Source organism: Sinohyriopsis cumingii, chromosome 5, assembly GCF_028554795.1.
Source record: "Sinohyriopsis cumingii isolate HCF-2022 chromosome 5, ASM2855479v2, whole genome shotgun sequence".
NCBI lineage: Eukaryota > Metazoa > Mollusca > Bivalvia > Unionida > Unionidae > Sinohyriopsis > Sinohyriopsis cumingii.
Genome location: NC_142965.1, coordinates 111,969,524 through 111,981,991, shown reverse-complemented (window position 1 = coordinate 111,981,991; position 12,468 = coordinate 111,969,524). Strand labels below are relative to the sequence as shown.

The 12,468-nt window shown below is 34.8% G+C and overlaps 1 long non-coding RNA gene across 1 annotated transcript; it reads left to right on the top strand.

Annotated features, from left to right (window-relative positions):
• The first annotated feature begins 4,060 nt into the window (after window positions 1-4,060).
• Window positions 4,061-10,266, top strand: LOC149800002 (uncharacterized). The gene is made up of 3 exons (XR_016420934.1): window positions 4,061-4,123; window positions 7,062-7,127; window positions 10,061-10,266. It is a non-coding gene; the product is annotated as an uncharacterized LOC149800002 (long non-coding RNA).
• Window positions 10,267-12,468: the final 2,202 nt, after the last annotated feature.

Genomic DNA, 12,468 nt, shown 5'->3' with positions numbered 1-12,468 from the left:
TACCAGGTTTGTCAGTGTTTTTCTCATGGTCACTGTTTCTGATCCCCCCCCCCCCCCGTTGTACGGCTTCTGCGTATGTCTTCTATGTTGTACCCTGGGGAGTCAAGTTTTTTTCGCTGTTGTTCATCCTGTTGATTCTTGTTTGAATTTACATAATTCCTATTTATTTTGACTCTTTGGTTTACTGAAGTTTTGGGAGGTGCTATATGTGTATTACTCTTCCTTGCTGTAGTTTCTATGGGTTTTGAATACTTCCTTTCATGCTGTTCATTACTCTGTTGTTGTGATGATTTGCTGCTTTTATGCTGCTGTTTATTCTGTTGTTGTGATGATTTGCTGCTTTTCTGCTCCCGTTTTTTTCGGTTGTTGATGGATTATATGCTGTTCTCCAGTTTTTTTAACTTGTGTATTTTTCTCTTCTTTACTCTTTCGTAAATTGTTCCGGATTTCATTTTGCTTCAGAAGTATATCATTTTTCGTTGATTCTGGTTTTTGATATACTTCTTGGTCGAAACTGAAAAGGCTTTGCCCATCTAGTTTCTTCCTCATTTCATCCCTAACATTTTCCATCTGTTTTCCGACGTTTTGTGATATTTTTTGTTGTTCTTCTGCTAATCTCTCAAGTATGTTTAGCGAGACTTTATGTAACAGACTGTCGATAGAATCTTGGAAATCTTCGTTTCCGCTTCCTATGTATATCTTCAGTTTCAGTCGTAAACCTGATGGAACGATCCCGTTGTCAACAGATTTGTTCAACAAACTGCTGTGAAGGCTGCTTTTCATTTGTTTTTCAGATAGTTTCAATATTTGATATTTCAAAGACGTCATTACTCTCGGCAGATCATAATTTGATGCCATTATGTTGTTGAAAAATTTCAGAATTGTGATAAATTAAATGCGAAACAAGTTGCACAGAATTTTTGGGCGTTTGTGTTGTTTTTTTATCACAATAATGTATTTCTCTTGAAACTAATAATACCAACAAATATACATATTTCTTATTGAATTCTTTAGCAATTAATCATACACGTAAACATAATGCCCATACGTAAACGTGAAACTCTACGATATGTATTTATTTGAAGGGCTATATAATCTATAGGAATGTCTATTTGGCGAATAATACAAAATGCTAATTCATCAAATATGGAAGCTGTCTATATATTAGGTCAGTTAACAATGAAGATAAAAAGAATTTATATTAATTTTGTTCTTTGTCACTAATTGTTATAAAGTAAGCACATTCGCACAGGTTTCATCTGAACAAAACTTTATTAAAGAACCAGATCTTTAATGGAAAATACATTATTTATATTAGTAAAAGTATTGTGAACATTCCTCGCGAGGCATTTTGTATCTTATTGGAAAATACTATTAGGTATTCCCACTTTGAGGTCCACATTGTTCTCTTACTCGATAAAGCAGCTTAACCTCCCTGATAAATGTATCATGAACAAAGCTGTACAATTGATCACAATTGCTTTTTGAACGCGGAATCAGTGTAAAATAATTGTATTTACACCACACAGAACTTTCAGACCTCATATTAGCACATTCACGTTTTTTGCAACTAATCTGACATCGATTTGATTATTCTTCATTTGTATACAGCGAATGACGAGTTATTGTAAATAAACAATTCTTCTCATAATAATACATTCACAACACTAAGTGGCTACAAGCTAAGGTTATAGTCTGTTTGAAGACACACGTATCTGATTCCACTGATATTATAATTGCTAAATCGACTTTTTCTGTGATAGCAATTTTACATCTAGTTAGCCCGGTAATTTGTTGGACCCTTACTTTATTATGAAATCTGGCAACACACCACTAAGCGAACTGCTGTTACATTTTTAATCAACGTCTTTCGTGCTAATTCATTTTGTTATAGACTGGTTCAATCTTCTTCGTAATTAATTAATTTCCTTACAGACTGGTCCAGACAAAGCCGTGAATAATGTATCTAATATATATTCAACGGAAAATAGTTTAATAACTTGCGAAGTTACCACGTTATTTAACAGCCTCCACCTGCTTTGTAGAAACTGTGGGATTATGTTAGATACGTCATTAGCTCGTTAAAGAACAGATTGGTTACGTGTGTATGTGTGAGATGAAAATTATTTTGATGATATATATATATGTTTTTAAGATTAAGTATGTCACCAAATGTGCTTGATGATATCCATGTAATAGTTGTTTTGCTGATACAGTTAACACTGCTCTACAAGTCCGTGCTTTTCATACTCATTATCAGTGAATCGACTAAAATAATCACCAGAATTATTAGTTCACATCATAATTTTCAGTCTGGTCGACTTCACTTTCAACACAACATATTATTCAACACATATCTTATTTTTACACTTCAGAAGTTAAAGAATATTTTATTGACAAGACTGGTTTCGAAAAATGGTCGTTCCATCATCACTTTTGCATCCAAATTTCAATATTTTTCTTCCTAAAAATCCGCCAGACTCGCTATGTTAAACTAGTAAATTGTATCAGCGTTCTGTAGGCAAAAGGGTTATTGCAATCAAGAAATGTTAATATAGCATCCAACTAAGGTAAGTATATATTTTACAAACAAAACCTCCATCAATAGTACTCAATTCCAATAATGTGTAAACATCCAGGTCCGCAGATTATATTGATTTTATATCAATTGTCAGGTAAAAATATTTGGATATATATTATAGAGACGAGATTTATGTGTATAAATTTGTTTTTATTTTGATGGAGCTAGAAATCATATTCAACTTTTATTTCTGTTTCTTTTCATTTTTTTACGAATGTCTGGGATGTGTATTCACCACAATGTCCCTATATCCACATGTGTGTCTGTTAAAGAAATATAGAAATGAGAACGCAAGACAAATAATATAATAAAATTACTTCATAAGACCGAGAAAGATAGACAGGAAAGATCGATGAAAGTGATTGATTGATTGATTGATTGATTGATTGAGTGAGTGAGTGAGTGAGTGAGTGAGTGAGTGATTGATTTATTGATTGATTGATCGATCGATCGATTGATTTATTGATTGGCTGGTTTTTTCCAAATATTAAATAATATTCCGACTACATTAGTATTATCTCTCGACGGAAATATCGTGCTCACAGGGCTCATTACATTCTGTTTTAGCATGCGTTCGAGATAAATATCAAATTCTTCGTCAGATATCAGACCCATTATCCTTTGCACACAATATAAATCAATCCTAATGATATTCGTATTGCTGCTGTATACCGTGATTTCTTCATACAAGTAAGTATTAGCCGGTGAATTATTAATATGTGTTTCGTGTATATGTCTAAGGATGAAGTGAAAGTCCGACATAGCGTGAAAACTTATTCATTTTTGAAGACAAATATAGTACATTAACAGATCATTCATCCCTTTCCTCTAGACTGGTAGAAAAGTATGGCTATTTTCTATTTCATGTAACAAAATACGAAATATGCGTTTGTGACACTAGGCTCGATCCTTCATGCCGATATTTAAAGATTTAGTAGCCAGTTCTCTCCAAGTATTTTCTGTCCATTTTGTATGTAATGAAATAAAACGAAAATAGTGTTTGTTCATTTTTAGAACGTGAGATGATCATTAAATTAACATTTATTTAAGGTTAAATAAACGGGACCAGCTTAACAATTTTCACTTGTTGCATTTAAACAATTTAAAAATTATAACGAATTCAATATAATTAGCTTGCCCTAATAGATTCCTAATTGCAAAAAGTTATGGATCCATTCATCCACCAATCATTCCAGATGGATACCTGCATAATTACGTACATACTTTACTACCTGTCACGGAATTATGTAGGAGTTATATCAATATGTATATGTTGTCAAAAATGTACTCGGGTTTCGTTGCCGCGTACAGCGTCACCCGAGGGTGGTATATTTTTTCGGCTAAGTTATTACGAAATCCTGAGCGAAACTCAGACCATGCTGCACGAACAAATGGCTTGCAGCGGGGAAACTAAGTACCTAGCTGCACATATCTGTCACAGCTAGTGTACTTATAGAGCAAATTCTCGATAAACAAATCACATTATGCCAAGTCTTGTCAGGACGCTCACCCCTTTACAGGAGCAAATCTCCAGATGTAGAGGTAATGAAATTCTTTATTATCATTCGTCTATATGACAGAATTGTTTTTATACTTTAGATGTTTTAGAACCTTAATGTTTCAAAGGACTTCTATTTGCAAACATATTCATTGAATGCAATAGCTAACGAGCAGTAAACATATATTTATTCTAAATTCTAGAGTCAATACCTAGGTTATACAACGCTATATTATAACTACTATGGTCTGGTTCGAGTTAGCTATATGTTGCAACCGAACAGACAACTTGTATTTAATTATACAATGTTTGCATTAAACATTAATGTATTGGGTAATGAATTCATGTGCACGCATGCGCCACATATGACTGAAAAAGTACTTAACCGTGTCATGTGTACTGTACGGTTTAGTTATCATTTTAGCTGCCTAAATGCCATGCCGTGTACATCGTTTGATGTGGAGTCACAGAACTCCGTAGGGGTTACTGTGACGTATACGCTGTGTTTTGGTGATGTTGGATCGGAAGAGTGGACTGGTTTTCTCGATGCGAGGGACCAGATCTTCGCAACCATCGGGTCTGTGATGTGAGGGATCCTTCAGCAGACTGAGAGGAGCAGACCATGCGTGGGTGCTTCTCTGGCCATTTACTAGAGCGCGTGGAACCGGAGTTAACATCTTGGTCGTCAATTGGGCGCCACGATAGTTATAGTGTTCCATGTTATTTCCACAATTGCATTTCGTAATTTCATTCATTCCTATTATGTCGTTATATGAACGATCGATAAGTTCATAATTTCATTTCATTTCTATTAGATCGTTATGTGAACGATCGATAGGCTCATAATTTCATTCATTCCTATCGTTATATGAACGATCGATAGGTTCGTAATTTGCATTGCTTTTCAATATCGTTTTATAAACGATAAGTTAAAATTTATCTGCTTTTCTAAATCGTCATTTGAACGATACATTCATAATTACATTTTATAAATCGTTATTTGAACGATACATTCAAGGCTGTTTATATTGGGGCGTAGGTCACTTTTATTTTGTTGATCGGTGATAAGATTTCACGTTTGTTTTGAAATTCCATTCGTTAATTTAATGTTTTTCTCTCGATGAGTTATTTGTTAATGTTAGTTTCATGTCAGGAACTTTACAATTTTCCTTATCTTTTTGATTATAATGGTGTCAGATTTGTTTATATTTAAATTGCGTTTATAAATAAACATATTGTAAACGCAGTTGCTTTTGGTGTCTTCCCTAATCCAGTCCCAACCCGGCTTCATCCTGTGACACTACCTACTGCACCCATCGCTTTACTTTCCCGTCCACTTACAATTTCCTGTGTCTAGAAGCAGCTCCAAATGCTTTCGCAGCATTATGTATTTATATTTTTGTATTTGGTTTCTTGTCGATTTTATATTATGTGAATGTCAGTAAACTGCTAAGGGCTTTCATGAAATAGAAAGTGTACGCAAGTATTTTTTTCTTTTCCTCAACAGAATTAAACATTAAACATTAATTAAACTTTCTACTTCTACCTTAACTAAGGAATCGAGATGTTGAAAGCAACGAGATGAAAAAGAGCTTTTAATGTTCCTGTAAATGACATATTTCTATTTTTGAGATGGTGATATCGGGGGAAAACCGAATGTTCTGACATTGAACTCGTCCACGTATATCTCTTCCAGGTGATGTATGTGTTATATTTCCGTCTCGGGGACATGGTTTATTCACAGTGCCATCCGAAACAAAAAAAAACTGGTATATGAAACCCAAAGTAGACTCTTGCAGCCTGGTCAGACGTGAAATGTGAGTGAGTCACATTTCCCAAGATTCCATTCATACAATAAGAACGTTACAGAGAGCAATCCATAATGAAATATTTACTTGTCCATTTTCAAGACAACGATTCTACAATATAACATAAAGGTTTGGATGCTGTTTCCCGATATAAGAGAAAACATTTGGAGTACTTCTGAAAATTCTATAATTATATAATTGGAACATCTGTCATAATTAGTCATTAACAATCCTGTCTGTAAGCGCTTACAAACTATGTGAACAACATATTTGTATTCAAACAAAATGGGATTCAATAAGGAACATATTTATCACAGTTAATGGATAGAAAGGAATAAACACCTTTACAAAAACAAGGATTATAACAAACGCTACATCATTGCAGGCGGTGCAGTGGCGTCGCTAGGGGGTGTGGACTGCACCGGGGGACACCATCAGAGGGGGTGACACCAAAATGACATTACTAAGGATTATGTATGGTCTGTTGCGGAAGGAGGACCCTGGGGGTGACACCATGAGCTACCGCACTGGGTGACACCAACCCGAGTGACGCCACTGAAGCGGTGGCCTATGTGGTTAGAGCGTCCGCCTCGTAGGCGGTAGGTCGCAGGTTCAAACCCACGGCCGAGTCACATGCAAGTCGTTTCATATTGTTCTTGCAGTTTCATCGCCTGGCACTCAGCCTAATGAGATTAGTGTCAGAAATTCTCGACATGGTGTCAGAAAAATATGAGTGGGTAGGACAAAATGATACGTGTCTACGGCACGATGATTCCAGTGCAAGATATAACTGTCACACTGCATAACTCGTACCGATATGAATACAAGTGTTAAACCTCTGTTCAAAATGTCTAGAAAACACGCACACTTTATTGCAGGTGTTATAGCGTAATAGAAAAAATAAAGTGCACTGACTATTCACTGCAAATGTCACGTTTACTACGTTTATTTAAGTATGTATGTATATATGCATGCATGTCTGTCTGTCTGTCTCTGTCTATCTGTATGTGTATGTGCGTGCGTGTGTGTGTGTGTTGTTTGTTTGCATGCATGGATGGATGTTTGTTTGTTTGTACGTATGCATTCTCGCATGCATGCATTGATGGATGGATTTATAGATGGGTGGAATTTTACTTTATATATTGCCGTAAATCTGTTTTTCCTTTTACTTGAGGTTGATGATAACCTTGATCGCATTCCACGATAATGTACGCAATGGAGCCGACGATAAAGGAAAAACGTAAGGAATTCCGCATGAAACTATATAATGCAAGATCGTGTTCTCATAAAAGATATCAAGCAGTAATCTCAAGATTAAGTAGCGAATGTCAACTCTAGATGTTGAATACAGATGCACTGCTATTATAACAGAGCTTTATATTCAGCTACAAACATATCACATGTTCATTTTGAATATAGTCCTAACATAGTGCTAATCTTAGACTTGTGCACCTTCTTCATAAGGATTCATACAAATTTCTCAAATCGCACAATGAATAAATGGTAAGCTGTTTGTCGCGTTTTAAAGTCTTTAGTAATAAACAGTGTTTCTGCTTCTCTAGAAAGACCGGAGCGTGGAATTGTTACAGAAATTTTAATATATAATATATTCTAAAATCATTTATATAAAATATAATATTATACGCGAGTAAAATTTCTGAAACGAACGTAATAATCAATTTGCGTATTTTCAAATTTTCTTTTCCGCATTGTTTCTTGTGAATGTTATTGTGTTGTTTTAATCATGCGTAGGCGTGAATATGACGCTAAAACAAAATAAATGAAAATATTTTTTTTTTCTTTTCTACTGGGAGAATGATGTGGTTATAATGACACAATTTTTTATTTGTTTTGGTTGTCTTTATGATTTGTAAATATTTTTGTCCCCAAACTGTAACATAAAGAACCTGCAAAACTAATTTATAACATGGATACTGTTTTATTAACATTAATATTCAGTTTTGATAATTTTCGTACATGTGTGATAAAACTCTGATGTCGCAAATGACGACGGACCGTTAGGCAAAGGAAACGTCCAACAATCGAGGCATCTGAATGGACCTTACTGTTTTACTCCAATATTCTATGATTTAGGATATATATATATATATATATATATATATATATATATATATATATATATATATATATTACTTGCTGTCATGTACGGTCCTCTAACAAAAATAGAATACACAAATCCTGAGGCCACATTGAGGACAAAATTCAGTATTTTAGAAAGTATAAATCTCCACAACGAATAGGTCAAGAATACTGATAATTGAGACGGCGAGTATTAATGGGTAAATATAATATGGCACAGCTCCGGAGTCTTGACATTGGCCCTCATTTTAGCCACGAAAAGTAATATGTTCACTGTTACAAAATATCATTTTGAATTCCTTTGCCAGTATTCTGAATTGACAAGCCTATTTTTAGTCTCGCCATGCTAGATATTCCTTGCCTAGAATAGTATCCATTATTGTTTATTTTTGAAGGAAAATGTTGAAGTAAAGTTCAAATAACAACAAACCAAAACATTAAATTTCTCCTGGGAAATTACAATTTCCATGCAGTTCATCCATAGGACATAATGACAATACAATTACATGGAGGTTTTTTCATTCATTCTCCTTCTTCCTTTTAAAGAAGACAGAAGCAATATTCTTTGGTTATCTCTGGAATTGGGAGAGAGTCTCACACACCGGCTTTGACATATGCAAAAATCAAATCATTACCAACAATGTATACGTCAGCCATGGCCTGAACTGCAAAACACAGATAACAAAACTATTCACCCGATGCAGCATTAAAAATACTCTGATCAGTTATCAGTCTACCGTTAATGAAGCCATTGTGTCAGGGATGTATATCATACTCAAAGATGTTTGTTCTATGATAAAAAGAAAACTACGATAGTATGCTATAGATCAAGAAAGTGGCGTCGCTGGGGGGAGGGGGGGGTGCAGGGGGTGCGGACCGCACCGGGTGACACTATCTCAGAGGGGTGACACCAAAATGAAAAATTGCAAATTTTACAGAGCACACACTGCTCGGTCTAGTAGGATTTCATAAGCGGATAACCGATCATAGTTAAATACATGATTAGCAGGCACAGCAGTGATGTCGCTAGGGGGATGCGGGGGGTGCGGACTGCACCGGGTGACACCATCAGAGGGGGTGACACCAAAATGACATTACTAAGGATTCTGTATGGTCTGTTACGGAAGGAGGACCATCGGGGTGACACCATGAGCTACCGCACTGGGTGACTGGATCAAGACACAGGGCCTAAAATCATGTTGTAATCACATCAGATCAATGTCTATTCAACTTAGGTCACCAATATAACGTTTGCATGAGATTTCATGAAACAAAACAATCCTAACTCGCACGCCTTTAATGTCATGTCTAGAAAAACTGACTGCACAAAGATATAGGGAAGATATACACGCCAGATCGATAGTGATTTAATATTCAGATAAAAGTGCTATAAAATCTGATAAATCGGTAATATGGATTTGTTCAATGCTAATCTGTGCATTAGACTATTTTCAGAAAGAAATATTTTTAGTAATTCACAGGAGTGAATTATCAAAATTAATGTATACTTTTACCAAGAGACACTACTAACAATATGTTCAGAAACATTCCATTAGCCCATTCCGTTACGTGTTTGGTGCAGTGGCATACAAGTGAATCGTGCACGCTAGAGTAACAGGTTAATATTCATCCACGCACTCATTGTTTTCTTCATTGTGTTGTTTGTTTTATGTTTATGTGTTTTTGTTTACATTGCATTAGGGAATATAATTACGTTAATATTGATAGGTTTGTGAAAATATACATAAAGCACAACGTAACATAACCGAGGAACAGCTAACACATTCAAGTGGGATCCTGTACAGTATTTACCACTCAATCTGTTTTACTTCTTTCCCACCTATACGTTTGATTATAAAAAATAAAAGAGAACATGGTTGTTCCAAGTAAACAATGTATACATTTCATGTTGTGAGCGAAAGACTTTCTAGATGAGATACATCCGTTTTTCAATTAATGCAAGTAAATATCCCAGATCTTATCAGAGCCACTATATTCTTTTGGAACAAAGCTTAACTTAGTTGACAGTGTTGAACAATTTACCCAATGTAATTAACTTTCATATTTTTTCAGGCAAGACTATTAGAATAAACAATCGTCGACTTACAAAAAGCAACAACGAAAACACCTGTCACTCATCATCGACTGTCAAGGATTTATAAATACTAAATTGATACAACTCATGCAGTTCATGCATTGTTTCTCAAGTTTCAAAACGTTTTGTGAAATGGAATCAAAATTAACAATCTTTGTCTTTCATAAATAAAAAATACTACTTTGTTATTCGTTCATATTGCTCTTATTGCAATGCATTCACGTATATTATTTCAATAACTATCAGTGACGACCAGTGTGACTCATATATTATGCATACGTGATCTACATGCTTTCCAAACATGTCTTGCTACTTAGAATCTTTTCGGTTAAACTTCTTTACATATAAGATTTGCAAATAGAATTTCCAGATATGTCCAGAAATGTTTCCATAATCACATATTAATGTGTTTGTTCTACACATACTTGATACCCAGCTGGAAATATAGTTGTCATCCTAATCTCCAATCGATGTCACATTCCCAAGTCACAAAAATGGGCAATATAAATTAAATGACAATGTCCCTAATGACAGCAACAATATGTTATCATGGTAGAGATAATACCTTTGAAACGAGAAGAGGGACATATAGAAAAAGCCATCTAAATTCGTATTATTCCTTTCATCTGTTTTCGTATTATCTTTTCTTTCTATTCCTGTCTCCATACTTGATTCCGTATTAATATTTTAAATTCTTACTTATGTCAGGATAGTGCAGTAAGGATATCGTATACAATTTAGAAATTATAATTAAAGCACGTGAGTGTAAGAAAGAGCACCCGGTGTGATTTAGACAACAGAACGATCAACAACCAGAAACGAATGAAATAAAACGCAGTCATATTATCTTTATGACAACGTATCTAACTATGCCTCCACGTTCTATTTCAAGTTAGCATATTCAGTGCCTAATTGATTTTAACACTGAACAATACTTTTAAACACAACCCCTATGCATAGCTCACGAGTGAACATTTGCAACATATTTTGAGATACCATTTCTGCTAGCAAGATTTTTTGGCTGAAGTATTTAATGTTACCCTTTTATTTCAGTCTAAGTACCTTAAGCCTTCATGATCAAACAAATACGAAACATGCATTTTCCTTGATAAAGCAAGTTTTTTTAACTGTAAGAAACCCATGAAGTGATCTCCATGACAGTGGCGTAAAACAGTGTATAACTCACATTAAGTTGAAGGTTATGGTGTCTTAGGTCAAGGACAATCCATAATAAGCAAGTCTTAAAATCTGATACAGTATAAATGATTGTCCATATTTAAACACGTTTATTGACACACTTGCATAACAGTCCATTCTTCTGATTGGCTGGTTTAATATGAATGCAATAACTCGTATTTAACATAAACCGTGTCGAATTGTGAAGTGTTAGTACTTATCATGTCTACCAACTGTTTTGCGATAATCGTGCAATAAATTTAGTAAGAAAGCTTTACGACATGACAAATCTAATTAATCTAATTTCAACAGGACTGAACAATCTGTGATTTCGACAACATACTGTCTTTTCCCATTTTAGGTTCTGCCACTTATGCAGTGATCAGAACGCGACAAGACTTAAAACATCTGCACGAGCATCCCTGTTAATAGTACATGATGGTTAGGTTTATATGTGTGTTGTGTTTGGAAATTCCATGTACCGTTAACAATTTCAGGCATATCTCTACGATGTATGCAGTTTGTGGTGACTTATAACAATGGGGCATAATGCCGCGGACATGTGATATCCAGTCCCAACCAGTCACATTACCCTGTGACACTGGTGTCAAGGAAAGCATTAACACATTTTTCTCCTATTTTCGGAACTTGATTTCGCATCGACAAATCTATAATAAGTTTTACGTTTACATGAAAGACTCTGGATTAGTTACAATGAAAATTAATGATTTACCGTCTGGCCAGTCTGGGAATTTTATATTGTTTACCTGGTTTGAGTTTATTCTTTCTCATCCCTTATTACAGAGGCAAGTCAAAAATATTATTCCAGTTTATGCTTGTACCTATTACAGAAATGGGTGTTTTATTAGGTCATGAAGCATGCAGGTAAAGTGATTGATGTTTTCTTCTTACGTCATGCATGTAAACAAATGTATGATATTTGCATGTGCTTTATTATTTTGCCTTTGTTCCAACCGGTTACAAATCAGTCATTCTAATGAGCCAGACTTATCTGTTTACCATGTGCGGCTTATTCTAAGGAATTTATAACCTAGTTATTGGTTAAATTCAAACAGTGTTTTCAATTTACTCAAACATTGTCAACGTTTAGTCATTTTTGTCTGTTGATCTCTTTCTAAATCCAGATGGTCTGGACCGTTGCCTTTGTAGTTTGGATACCTAACGCATAAAAAAACTTATATACCGAACG